General features: G+C 44.7%; 1 protein-coding gene across 1 annotated transcript in view; it reads left to right on the top strand.

Moving 5' to 3' along the window:
- The window catches only part of PGBD5 (piggyBac transposable element derived 5), a 240,152-nt gene that overhangs the window by 130,107 nt on the left and 95,808 nt on the right, over window positions 1-14,237 (top strand). The gene's annotated exons all lie outside the window — the stretch shown is intronic.

The following is a 14,237-nucleotide window of genomic DNA, read 5'->3' as shown; positions in this document are numbered from 1 at the left end:
ACTCAGAGGTTGCACACATGTATGATTTCAATTGCTGTGCTATCAAGTAAAAAAAAAAAAAGGTCAAATGTCTGTCTTGTCTTACCATTTTCTTTACACAATTGTACATTAGCAGTAGTCATGATGTCTGCTTATTTTCTGTTCCTTACCAGTAAATACGTATATTTGATAGGAAGCATTTCTGACTGTCATAGTGGTGGCTTCTCAGAAATCTGGTACATGTGAAAACACCCATTTTACATAGGACATTGAGTTCAGAATTCAGACGTCTAGGTTGGCACGTGCTCTGTTCTGGCTGTACTTTACAAAAAGCTTAGCTGAAATTGGCCCTTTTTAAAAATGGTGTAATACCTGACCGTTTGTAAAATGGGACAGCTACAGATGGAAGTGGCAGTGTTACAAGAAATGATTTATCTTGGGGGAAAGAGCTCAAGAGCACTCGCTACTGTTTATAATTTAAGAGCAGGTGCTGTATTTATAAGTTTTAGGATATTAATTTCTCCACCAATCACCAAAGGTGATAATTGCAATAAATTAAATAAATTAAGTATATATAAAAAATACCATATACTCAGAACACAAAGAGACCGTATTTTTAGCTTCAAAAAGGTTGATTTAATATACAATTGCACACGAGAGGTAGGTTTTAAGAGATCTTTACAGATAATCTGTGCTTAAGTAAGGCAAAGTAGAGTAGCAGGTCTAGATCAAAAGTTATAACTTACAAAGCAGTCTGTTGCAAAGCATTTTGTGGTCCATTGAAGAGCCATGAGGCAGGTGAACTGCAGATCAGGAGCAAGGCATCTGGATTGGTGCTGAAGAGAGAATCTCCTGGAGGGAGAGTCTTGAAGAGAAGAGAGTCCCTGGGGAAACAGCTTGTCCTTTTATACTCTTATTTTGCAGGGAAGCAGGCCATGTGCATCTGGTTGCTGGCTTCCTGGTTTTTTGCACATGACCCCTGAGTCTTGGTCTCATGTCTTATGACATCACGAGACTTGCTGTCTGGATTTTGCTGGCAAATGGTCTTTTGATGTACAGGGCTTCCTGCTTGATTCTCTGTGATAGATAAGATTTGTCTGGGGCAGCCAGCAGGTGCCCTTTGTCTTTAAGTTAGATTTCACACCTTTCCCTGACTGTCTCCTTGCCTCCTCTGGTTAGGTCAAATCTTTGTTGTGTTGATCAGAGGAATAGAGTCAATTTAAAACTTTAAAGCAGTCTTAAGTCTTTTGTTTAAGGAATGAGAAAAGGCAAGGTGAGGTCCCTGCAACTGCAGCAGTACCTTTGTCTTTTAAATATTCCCCAAAGGGAGAGGGAAGAGGGCTTTTGGAATGAAAGCCGGTTCTGCTGCAGTGTATTTTTAAAAGCTGCACAAATATATTGGTGTATATATATGTATCTGATCCAACACAACATCATGATACACATTTAATTCTGATGATTGGCTTATACCATAACAGCAGCGCTTATGCTTGGAAGTTGCAAAATGTTCCCATGGAAGACCTGGGTTCATGTCACTTATTTCTGTGATGTGTATATTTGTAAAATGGTTGCTCCTGCCATGGTCGCTGGCAAATCACACGCGTCCCTTTGTGTAATAGGGAATAACTGTTTGGGCTTATTCCACCCAAGGCATGCTAAAATCACACCCCCCACGATGCCCCCTTGAAATCTTTGTGTGGTGTGGATTTCCATGTGTAAATAGTAGCTTTTTGAAATCGTCGACATGTATAAAATCCACTGTTTGCATGTGGAGATTCCTTCTCCTGGATGTCCATTGCCATTGAATTAAGATAGCCGTAACAACTTGCTTTATGATATTGTAATACAGCCTTATGTAGTGGAAAGAGAACTGTTCCAGCCCAGGAAAGTGAGAACTGCTACTGTTAGGACTAAGCAGTGTTTCAGTACTTGAATATTAAAAAGACTTCTCCTATATAATAATTCTCACCACCAACGTTCTAATGTCCTGTCTGTGTTCGTGGCTCCTTTGGCGTTGCTGAGCTAGGCTCCGTACCCAGGCTGACGTCACTCACAGCTGATCTCCCCCCCTCCACACACACACTGCCGCACGCAAATCTGGCATGAAACGGCCACCCATGTCCAGCGACCCTCCTCTCCCTCTGCCCCCCTCCAGCCACCCATGTCCAACGACCCTGCTCTCTCACCTGCCCCCCTGCAGCCAGCCAAGTTGTGTAGCGATCCCCGGTCCTGCCTGCCCGTTGCTGGCACTGGCCCTCCCCCGCTGCTGGATCGCTGTTCAAAATGGCCGCCGAGACTTACAAGGGCAGACTCCAAAACTTCAACAGAAGTCTCGCGAGTCCACCATTGGACGTCTCGGTGGCCATTTTGAACAGGAATCTAGCAGCGGGGGAGGGCCAGCAATGGGCAGGCAGGACCGGGGATCTCTCCTGCCTGCCCTGAAGAATTAACTACACAACCTGGCTGGCTGCAGGGAGGGCAGGTGAGAGAGCAGGGTCGTTGGACATGGGTGGCTGGAGGGGGGGCAGGGGAGAGGGAGGGGGTCCTGAGACCAGAGAGATGGTGGTGGAAGGGGGTCCTCAGACCATAAAGGGAGGGTGGGGGCACACACTCACTCTCTGTCTCTCACATACACTCTCTCTGACACACTCTCTGTCACACTCTATCTCTCTGTCTCACACACACAGACACTCTGCCTCTCACACAAACACACACACACACTCTGTTTCTCTCATTCTCTCTCTGACACACACACACTCCATCTCTCACACACACTCTCTCTCAAACATACACTCAGAGGAAAACCATGCTAGCCCCCATTTCATTTCTTACAGAAACGGGCCTTTTTTTTTTTTTACTAGTAATCAATATGTCACAAAGCACCTTGGTACCTATTGTACCATCTAGTCTATGTAAATTATTTTAAGCAAAAGCATTTACTGCTGTCAGACTATATGGGAAAAAAAAGTTGTTATGGCCTATACTCTTCAAGGGAGGAGAGTATTAATGCCAGGGCAGTGTAAGAGTGTTGGGCACCCTTGGAAACCTTCAGTCTTATGGCCCCTCCTGTCAATTGAAAGGAGGGGCCATAAGACTGAAGGTTTCTAAGGGTGCCCAACACCCTTACACTGCTCTGTAAAGACACATTAAGGTCCTGAAAGTTAATTCAGGCCCTTAATATGCACTCACAAATAATGAGGGCAGTTTTCCAAAAGTCATTTACTCAGTCAAATGGGGTTATTTCATTTCCAGAGTACTAAACTAACCCTTGTTCACAAACCTGTGCAGCAATGCTGACACAGCCCATTCAAAGTGCCCACGTTTCCTGCAAGTAAAAGTATTAATTGATCGAGTTTGTATGGCTAACAGGATCTTCTGTTGTTTTGCTTTGACTGCAGTTGCACTCTTTGCTGCTCTCCCCACCCCCTTCAAAAAAAAAAAGCTGCTGCCGTAGATGACCACCTAGTCTTTGCCAGTCCTGATCCATCGTACCGGTGTGTATTCTAAAGCATCAACAGAGAGAGAATGCTGCTCAGTTTCAGTATTCTTTTTTAATGAGATGAAGAGACAAAAAGCTATTGTAGGCTCCATTTGGCAATGTGCATTAAATGCACCATTTTAATGCAACTGATTTCTCATATAATTTACTAAACTGCAGTAACTGTGTTCCTGCAGCCTGTAGTATGTGGACATTATCAGCTGTAGCCACACCCAGTTTGTGGCGGTGAAGGAAATGTGTTCCCTGGCCTGTTCCAGCTTGATCTTTTATAGATCAATCAGTTTAAATGGTCTATAATCACACAGTGGGGGTAATAAGTCAATCAACCAATAAAAACCCAACACTTGGAAATATAAACATGAATGGCAGGAATATGAACATGACCTCAGCAGTGGCTCTTCACACTGAGACACAGCCCAGTGACTCACTGTCATTGTCATTGGTCTTCAATTTCGTTTTTTAATCAACTGTCCAATACTTTGATACATTTTTCTGGATTTTTAAAAAACATTTAACATTTTTGCTCCATATACAAATAGCGTTGGTAGCTGCTTTGAATCTTTAAAGAACTAATGACGGACCCACACTGACATGGTCCATGTTTTAAAATCTGCTCCAGGGTCGGGTCCTAAAGCGCCTCAGCTCATACTAATGTCTCTTGACGCTTACAAAAGCTTTTATCGTGGTCTCTCATTTTAGTGGGGTTAGTTATAATATAACAGAGAGTTCTCCAGTAGTTTAAATCGATTTTGTCTGGTTGGACTCAGTTTACCTGGGAGACATCAGGTCAGATGACTGCTCACTTGTGTGGAACATCTGTTGTATTGTCATGGAGCTTTTTAGGATATTTAGCGTAAGGTATCAAATTTATGTTTATGGAGGGTAATTTTATAATAGGCACCTGGTTTAAGATGGCAAGTAGGCATCTACTGAGGTGTTATTTTATAAAGAAACAATGAAGCCTTTATGTCTTTAGACAATATGAACGTAAGTGGCAGAAATTGCGCCCACCTAGATACTCAGAACTGCTGTCAAGGAGGTGTATTTGTTCACATCTGGATTACTCAAGTAAGCATGTAATATATTTTATAATCTACACAGGTGTATGCAAACTCTTCCCATGCATATACTCAGCCCCTATATATACCTACTGACAAAGTATACGCCATCATGTCATCACAGTCAAGGAAAGTAAGTCCTAAGGTCCAAACTGAATAATTTATTGATTGATGTAGTGCATTTGATATACCGCTGAGGCCTTCACATAGGCATACAGCGGTTAACAAGTACAATTTTCTATACAGGTGCTAGTACTAATGGGCTCACAATCTAAGTATTATATATTGTACTTGGGGCAATGGAGGGCTAAGTGACTTGCCAAGGGTCACATAGAGCTGCAGAGGGAATTGAACCCGGTTCTCCAACCCTTAGGCAGCAGCGGGAATTGAACCAAGTTCTTCAGGTCCACAACCCACTGAACTAACCATTAGGCCTCATGGCCATGTTTCAGCACACACCTGCTCCAGGAGTTATGTGCAGTGATGGTAATGTCTACAAAACTTGAAAACCTAATCACATTACATTAAAATAATGCTATGGCTTGTGGACAAGGACTTGCAGCTGATTCCTTCATGGATGGGCCTCGAAGCATCCTTAGTTCAGCCTTTACAGCTGCAGTTTTTGTTAGGTGCTAGACTCCCATCATATATGGAAGAGAACCGGATTGTGGCATCAATTTTGCTGGCATTGTAGTTACTGGATGCTGTGTTGCCATCTAAGGTATTGAATTCTGAGGCAACTCCTTTGTGGTGGAACCAGGGCCACCTTAAGGGGGGCAAATTTCCCCGGGCCCGGGCCTCTAAGGGGGGGCCCGGCGCCGGGGTCAGGCCGCCGGCGCTGCAGTCCCCGGTCTCACCTGCCTGCCTCCTCGGCTCCGGGCCCCCTGCATTCAAAGTGGCAGTAACAGATTGCCTCCCTTCGGGCCGTCCCTCCCTGTGTCCCGCCCTTGCGGAAACCGGAAGTTACATCAGACGAGGGCGGGACACAGGAGGGAAGGCCAGAAGAGAGGCGATCTGCAACTGCTGCTTTGAATGCAGAGGGCCCTGAGCCGTGGAGAAAGGCAGGTGAGACCGCGGATTGCAGCGGCGGGGGGAGCGATGGGGGGTGGCAGCAGCGGGGGGAGCGACGGGGCAGAAGCAGCGGGAGGGGGGGGCGGAGGCGGGGCGGCCTTGTCACACCACTAAATAGACGGAAAGCAATTGTGTTGGTATACTTGGGGACAGCACAATATATGTCACGTTTCAAGAGCTTAGGTACCTGAGGAGTCTCCCTTTCTCACAGAGTTACAAGTGGTTGCAGCTCACGCATGCACTAAAAGTGTGGAAAAAAGACATTTAGCATCAATTGCTGAGGTGCTTGAACTACACACCTTGTTTAATATTTTAGAAGTTTTGCAGGTGTCGGCATCTAGTCTGTATAAGCTGATTCATCAGTCAGCACAGTTCTCCAGAAGTGTATCTCTGCATCAGATTTGGGAGTGGGAAACTGGTCAGCATATAACATCTCCTAAATGGAAGGTGTTCTGGACTAATATGGTTGATTGGTCTGCTTCTGTATCTTTGACACAGTTCATGTTTTTCTTGGTGCACAGTCTTATGGACACCAGTTCATCTCCAGCGTCTGAGGCCATGAGGGGCATAATCGAAAGAGATGCCCAAGTTTTTCTGAGGACGTCCTTGCAGGACGTCCCCGTGAAGGGGCGGGGAAACCCGTATTATCGAAACAAGATGGACGTCCATCTTTTGTTTCGATAATACGGTCGGGGACGCCCAAATCTGGAAATTTAGGTCAACCTTAGAGATGGTCGTCCTTAGACTTGGTCGTTTCTGATTTTCGGCAATAATGGAAACCGAGGACGCCCATCTCAGAAACAACCAAATCCAAGCCCTTTGGTCGTGGGAGGAGCCAGCATTTGTAGTGCACTAGTCCCCCTAATATGCCAGGACACCAACCGGGCACCCTAGGGGGGCACTGCAGTGGACTTCAGAAATTGCTCCCTGGTGCATAGCTCCCTTACCGTGTGTGCTGAGCCCCCCCAACCCCCCTCCAAAACCCACTCCCTACAACTGTACACCACTACCATGAAGGGGGGCACCTACATGTGAGTACAGTGGGTTTCTGGTGGGTTTTGGAGGGCTCACATTTACCACCACAAGTGTAACAGGTAGGGGGGGGGATGGGCCTGTCCGCCTGTCTGAAGTGCACTGCACCCACTAAAACTGCTCCAGGGACCTGCATACTGCTGCAATGGACCCGAGTATGACATTTGAGGCTGGCATAGAGGCTGGCAAAAAATATTTTTAAAGAATCTTTTTGAGGGTGGGAGGGGGTTAGTGACCACTGGGGGAGTAAGGGGAGGTCATCCCCAATTCCCTCCAGTGGTCATCTGGTCAGTTCGAGCACCTTTTTGTGGCTTGGTCTTAACAAAAAAAGGACCAAGTAAAGTCGTCCAAGTGCCCGTCAGGGACACCCTTCTTTTTTTGAATATGGGTTGAACACGCCCATGTATTAGGCACGCCCAAGTCCCGCCTTCACTACGCCTCCGACACGCCCCCGGGAACTTTGGTTGTCCCTGCGATGGTAAGCAGTTGGGGACGCCCAAAATTGGCTTTCGATTATGCCGATTTGAGCGACCCTGGGAGAAGGACGCCCATCTTCCAATTTGTGTCGAAAGATGGGCGTCCTTCTGTTTCGAAAATAAGCCTGCATGTGTATCTAATCAGTGTTGGTCCTGTGCGTCTTCTGTTGGAACACTAGAGCATGTGTTTTTCTTTTGTCTCATTGTACATGTATTTTGGGAGCAAGTGTGGCAGACAATTTGTGAAGTCTTTCATCTGGAGACACCACTGATATATGCAGGCCTCTTATTTGGGCCTCTGGCTGACTTTTTAACCAAGACATGACAATGTAGCAAGCTCTGCTGTCTTATGGTGGCTGTTGCTTTCCAAGACATATTGCGGAATTGGAAGAATACATCTGTGCCAAGTGTAACTTCTGGTAGAACTATATATATATATATATATACACTAGTAAAAAAGGCCCGTTTCTGAGAGCAATGAAACGGGCGCTAGCACGCTAGCAAGGTATTTCTTTCCTGGAATTTTTTTAATCTGTCTGAATGACAGAGGGGGGGGGGGGGGGGGCGAGGTTTTAGATGTTGCATGAGTGTGTGTATGTGAGTCAGTAATTGTGTGTGTGTGGGGGGGTGAACTGTGTGTGTTGTGTGTCGTGTGTCAGAGAGAGATCATGTGTGTATGTGTGAGACGGGAGGTTTTGTGACAGGGTGTTACATTTTTTTAATCTGTCAGAATGACAGGGGGGGGGGGGGGTTGAGGTTTTAGATGTTGCATGAGTGTGTGTGTGTGAGTCAGTAATTGTGTTTCCAGTTGTGATTCTTTTTTTCTGTGTGTGCCGTCCCCACCTCCCTCTCCCCTGCGCCCCCTCCAGCCATCCATGTCCAGCGACCCTCCCCTCCCCCCAGCGCATCAAACCCCCTCGCCACCAGCAGTGTGTGTGTCTATGAGACACAGTGATTGTGTATGTGAGTGAGTTATTGTGTGTGTGTGTGTGTGTGTGTGTGTCTGACAGTGCCAGGAGTAGTTGATTGTTAAGTTCAATTCTTTATCATTGTGTGTGTCTCTGAGGGGGGGGGGGGTAGTTGTTGCATGAGTGCGTGTCTGAGTCAGTAATTGTGTTTCCAGTTGTGAATCTTTTTTTCTGTGTGTTCCGTTTTTGAGTGGCAGCAGGCGGGCTTGTTGGCTTTTCCTTACCGATGTTTGGCGGGGCATGCTGCAGGATGACTCGCACTGCTGAGCGTTTGAACTGTCCTTCGGTTTTCACTTGCAGCGGTTTGGGCAAGCGATCTGGTGGTTTATCCTCGGGGTTTGTTTCGGAGTGGGCTGCAGGTTGATTGACTCGCGCTCCTTGGTGGGTTTGCGTTGGCGCGTGAAGGGCTGGAGGCGGCATAGGAGAGAGAGCTCGTAAGTCTGCTGCAGGTGGACTTGCGGCGCGGCTGTTGCTTGAGTCCTGCAGTTGGCGCGTGAAGGGCTCGAGGCAGCATAGGAGAGAGCGGCTCGTGAGCCAGGGAGTCTCGCGGTTGACTCACGCTGCTGTGGGAGACGTCATGGATACAGGACAGGAGCACAAACGCTTCAAGCTTTTTGTCCACGCTGCCAGCCTCAGAACGTTGGAGGTGCTTTTTATTATATAGGATAAGTATGGGGCAATGGCAGCAGAGCATGCTAGATGTTTTGAGAGCCTCTGTGCTGTTTGGACTCTATAGCGTTACATGGGGTTTTTGGACTAATTTGGGCCGACATTTGCTGTGTCGGGAGTGGGGGAGGGATGGGTGAGAGTTGGGTCTGTCAATGTTATGCAAAGATTGCTGTTCTGTTTTGTGTATTAATAAGTAACAAAATAATAAAGTTGTGAACTTAAAAAAAAATGAAGATAATAGTCTACAAAACAAGAAAACTTAATCACATTACATTGAAATAAGGAGAAACATGTATCTCCACATACTTCAGTACACATATACACATACATGAATGATGATCAGCAAACATCCATCAGATATTCATAGGAAAATTGTATAATACATAAAACATTGCATTACCTTTTTCAGTGAAAACATTCGCTGGGACCAACTTCAAAATGGTATAGGTTCTAACTTGCCTTCAATCCACAGTCTCTAAAACAGATTACTAATATTAATTACTAGTTATATAAAATACTACAGGATACAAAACTAGAATTTTTCTTTTTCTTTTTGAAAATGTATGCTATATTCATGAAATCACGCATACTTGTACATCAGTCAGAATTTCAGAAGAGGCTATTGACATGCGTTATGTGGCCGCAAATACTTAAAAATGACTTTCACAATGTTCAGTTATACATTTCAAGAAAGGCTGCATCGGATAGGCTTTTTTCAAGTTTAAGCAGTGTATAAAAGAAGCGAGCTGGTTCAAACCGACTAGTGGGTTGAAGCTTAATCCAGAGAAAAAAATCTGTGCGATGCAGAAAAGTGCGCATTAGAGCTGTGCACCGATGGCTGAGCAAGACGGTTTCTCGTGTGAAAGTTTTGCTCACAGATGCAGGAAGCTAATCGTATACGAATTCGAAGCATGCAGAACTTGTGCACAATTCAAAGAGAGCACAACAGATGCGTGCATGTCCAGCCAAATGAAAGTGTTGGCACACAGCAAATAGAGCAGGGCTTTGACATTCTTACTAATTGGGCAACAAATTTCAAACTGAAATTGAATAATGATAAAACCAAATTTTAGTTTTGGGTAACTCATATAAGCCTTACTTGGAAACAACTTTGATGATAATAGGAATTTCATTCCAACTGGAAAAACAACTTAAAATTTATGGCGTCAAATTTGATGAACATCTTTCAGTTGAGTCACATATTAAACAATTGACAGCTAAGGTTTTTTTTATATTATGAGGAGGCTGAGAAGGATTAAATCTTGTTTTAATTTTCAAGCTTTCAAATTAGTAGTTCAATCATTGACTATCGCAATGGTATCTGTTTGGTACTGAATGAGAGCTTGATCAAAGAACTTCATAGGCTGCAAAATACAGCCGCCCATTTGATGTATAGTTCATCTAGGTACGAACCTGCCTCTCCATTGCTAAAGAAATTCCATTGGCTTCCGATCAAGGCCCAAATTATTTTTAAGTTGTGTACTATGACTTTTCTTGCTCTTTATGGTTTTTCATCTTACTTATGGAAATTTGGTCTTTCATGATAGTCTGAATTTACTTTTACAACTTCCTAACCCAAAGAAAGTAATTTATAAAATGATATTTAATGATGTGTATTCATTTCATTCTTCCCATTGGTGGAATCTGTTTTCTTTAACGATTCGGCAGATTTTTAATTATTTTTCATTTAGAAAGGCACTTATCTTTTTGGGTCTATTCATAAATTGCAGTGATGATTTTATTTTGTGGTTAATATTTTTAAGTTTCAACAATTTTTTATTGATGATATAACAGACTGAACATTTCGCAATCTTAAACATGTAGATTATATATTCCAACTAGATACAAGTTAATGCTTTATCATCAATTATTTTGTATTATACCCTCCTCTCTCCCACTGGTCCTTGATTAATAAATATTCTTGCATGTTGAGGCTGTGTCTGGAATTGTTTAATCAGCAAAGTCCACATTTTCAGTCCATGCTTGTAAATCCTCGCATTCAAGAGCTAGGAGACAGAGCCTGTTTTCTTATAGCTCTCCCCCTTTACTCCCATCGGCAATGGATATTACTATTGTCCTTTACAATTGTGGTTAATATTTTTAATTGATAATATGCTATTGTGCTTTCCTGGGATTTTCCCAGCTTCTTGATGCCTGTAAATCACATAGAACTCATGGGACATTGCGGGGTAGAAGTACAGATTGTATTGTACTTCTGTGTATGTGCAGAAAGGTTATTCTGCAGCTACATAGCGGCTTCACAAAAATATTGTGTGCACTAAATTTTTATGATGCTGATATTTATGCACAGAAAAATATTCCACCCCACGCACAGAAAAATTTGTTCTCCTTGGGGCCTATGTGCAGAATGATCACCTTTCATTCTGTCTTAGGGGCCTTTTTCCTAAGCCAGGGGCAGACTGACCATATGGGCAATCGGGCTGTTCCCAAAGGCCCAGAGGCTCTCTCCCCCCTCCCCACAAACTACAGCCCTCCCCCCCAGTCCCACCTTAAAGGGCCCTGGTAGTCTAGTGCCTCTTCGGGGTCAGGAAAGATCCCCACTTTTTCCTGCCTGCTGCCACTACTCTGCCCGGCTCCACTGAATTTTCAAAATGACTGCTGAGACTTCTCTGTGGCAGTCTCGTGAGACTACAACAGGAAGTCTAGGAAGCCATTTTGAAAACATCTACTCCTAAAATGTCAAATCTACAAGTATAAGAAGCAATGTAAACATGGCAAAAATAACGTATATATATGAGACCTCTTATAGCCGCAGCTATTTCAGGTCTGCAGCCTAAACCAGTCAATCAATCACTTACCCAAACCGTCCTACCTCCTTGTCTCTTAAATAAGTCAAAAAGTAATTTTGGGGCCCTTTTACTAAAGGGTTGCTGCACGGCAACCCGGAACTACCATCGGCCCACCGTGGCCATTGGTGTTAGCTCCGCTCCCAGTGTGTGGCATTATCACCGCAGGGGGGTTACCTGGCGGTAATCGGGTAGTGCGCTGGGTTAGTGCAGGAGACCCTACCGTCAATTCAGTGGGTGGCAGTAAGTGCTCCCCCTGAAATGGCCGTGTGGCAGGTGCGAACTAACTGCACGGCCACTTCTTTTTTCCACCTTTGTACCTACTGCGGTAAAAGGGGACTCTGCATGTGGCAAAAATTCACGCTGCTGTTAGCACAGGGCCCCTTTTACTGCAAATTAGTAAAAGGGACCCTTTATATACACATAACTTCAAAAGAAAAGGGTTTTCATTAACAGTCATAAGAAAGTTTTGTAAAAAAGTAGAGACCACTTAGCTTGCTGTTGCAGATACTAAAATCATAATAGTGAAGCAAAACACCTGAAGCCCACAACATGTATAATGGGCGTTTCGGTAAAATCCTGTTTCCAGTGTTCATGAAATGGGTCGCAAGCAATTTTATAAGCAGCACAAGCTGCATCAGACAGTACTGATTCTGGCTCAATCAGTGGCGTTCCTAGGTCGGCTTCCACCTGGGGCGGATCGCCGCTGCGCACACCCCCCCCCCCCCTCCGGGTGCAGTGGTGTCTGTCCCCCCGGTGTGCAGCACGACCCCCCCACCGGGTGCATTCTTGGCTGCAAAGAGCAGCCGCACGGCTGTTGGCTCCGCTGGCTCCCTCTGCCCCAGAACAGGAAGTAACCTGTTCTGGGGCAGAGGGAATAGGGAACCAGCGGAGCCGACAGGCGCGCAGCTGCTCTCTGCACCCCTCCAGCAACGTGCACCCGGAGTGGACCGCCCCCACTGCCCCGCCCTTGCTACGCCACTGGGCTCAATTATTATTGATATTTTATGCATACGTTATTTTTGCCATATTTACTTTGCTCCTTGTAGATACTACCACAGGATTCCTCAGTGCGTCCCACGGCAGTGCTTTTTGGCACGTGTTAGCACATGCTAGTGCCTTCTGTGGGTTAGTAAAAGGGCCCCTTAATGTTTGAAAAAGTTGTGGGTACTGTTCTGCTCTTAGCAAAAAGAAAAAAAAATGGGCATTTAATACAGATGGTATTGCAGAAGATTGAACTATCCCTTCTATGCCTTCTCTAATGTGGTGTTAAACCATCTGTCCTGTGCTCTGCGTTAAAGTTTTCCACGTACGTCTCTGCATTGGGGCCGGATAGCTAATAGGTTCATTGATATTCATTTTAATATGCTTTGTTCTGGTGCCCTATGCATGGATTTGTGCAGAGTTATTTTCTGTGGGAAACACTTCTTCTCTGTATCGTATTCTCATGAAAGCCAACATCTGCACAAGCTTTCTGTATCTGTGCCTGGATGGAAAAAGCCAGATCCATAGGAAAGAGGCTTTGAAGATAGCATCCTTAGAGCTAAAGAAATGCTAGAGTGATTTTAGATAACAAATTACCTCTACATCCAAGTCAATTTCTTTTTTCATTTAAAAAGGCTAAGGCAATTTTTATCTTTTCTGGAACCTCTTGCCCTGGCTAAAGCAATTCAAGTACTGCTGATATCTGGAAACAAGGATTGTAATGTCTTCTGTATTGGGTTGCCTCAAAGACGCTTACACAGACTCCAACTGGTACAGAATTAGCAGTTTAGTTTACTTAACTGGCTTATAGGTATGGTTTGCCTGTTTACATTGGGGGTGGGGGGGGGGGACAAAAGGAATACCTGGCTTCTTATGTTCACTCTCATACTTATTCAGCCAGTGAGATCTTGCTCTCAGTATTGGCACTTTCTTCTGGAAGGTTGATCTCTGCATATACACGGGCTTTTTGTTTTCTGTGTTGGTGCCTTCACTTTGAAAATGGGTTCCTAGGAACTCCACTTGCCGAATGAGTATCTGTGCTTTTAAATCAGTGGTTCTCAAACTTGTCCTGGAAGGAGCCACCAGCGAGTCAGGTTTTCAGGATATCCCCTGTTAGTGTGCATGAGAGACATTTGCATGCTACTACCTTCATTATAGGCAAATCTTTCTCTTGAACATTCATTTTTGGTATCCTGAAAATCTGACTGGCGTGGTGTGTCCTGGAAGACTGGGTTGAGAACCCCTGATTTAGATAGAAGTTAAAGGTTTGGCTGTTTGAAATAAGTCTTTTAAGCCCAAATACTATGAGGATTAGAAACTGTCAAATGTATAATTAGGGTAAGCTAGACCTTGACTAATAAGTGAAGAAATACTTTTAGGGATAAGATTCATTGTTATCTGTTGATTTTATTTGGAATATCTATACTAACCCATATTTTAATCTATTTCAGATTAGAGGCTGTCACAAAGCATCTAGCACCCACCTGGGGTTAACCCTGCAGCCACCTGGAGGGTCTGTTCCTTGCACTGCTCAGGCCTGCCTGCACCTGTGCACGTGCTCTAGACTAGCACCCTCCTCACACCAACTGGGTCCCACTTGCCTCTGGGCGATTCTCCCATATAAGTTATTCCCCAGTGATTTCTAAGAACACTGGGGCCACACTCCCAGGGGTACCACAGTTCCTAGAAAGCAC

This window comes from Microcaecilia unicolor, chromosome 3 (assembly GCF_901765095.1).
Source record: "Microcaecilia unicolor chromosome 3, aMicUni1.1, whole genome shotgun sequence".
NCBI lineage: Eukaryota > Metazoa > Chordata > Amphibia > Gymnophiona > Siphonopidae > Microcaecilia > Microcaecilia unicolor.
This window is presented reverse-complemented; position numbering and strand designations above follow the sequence as displayed.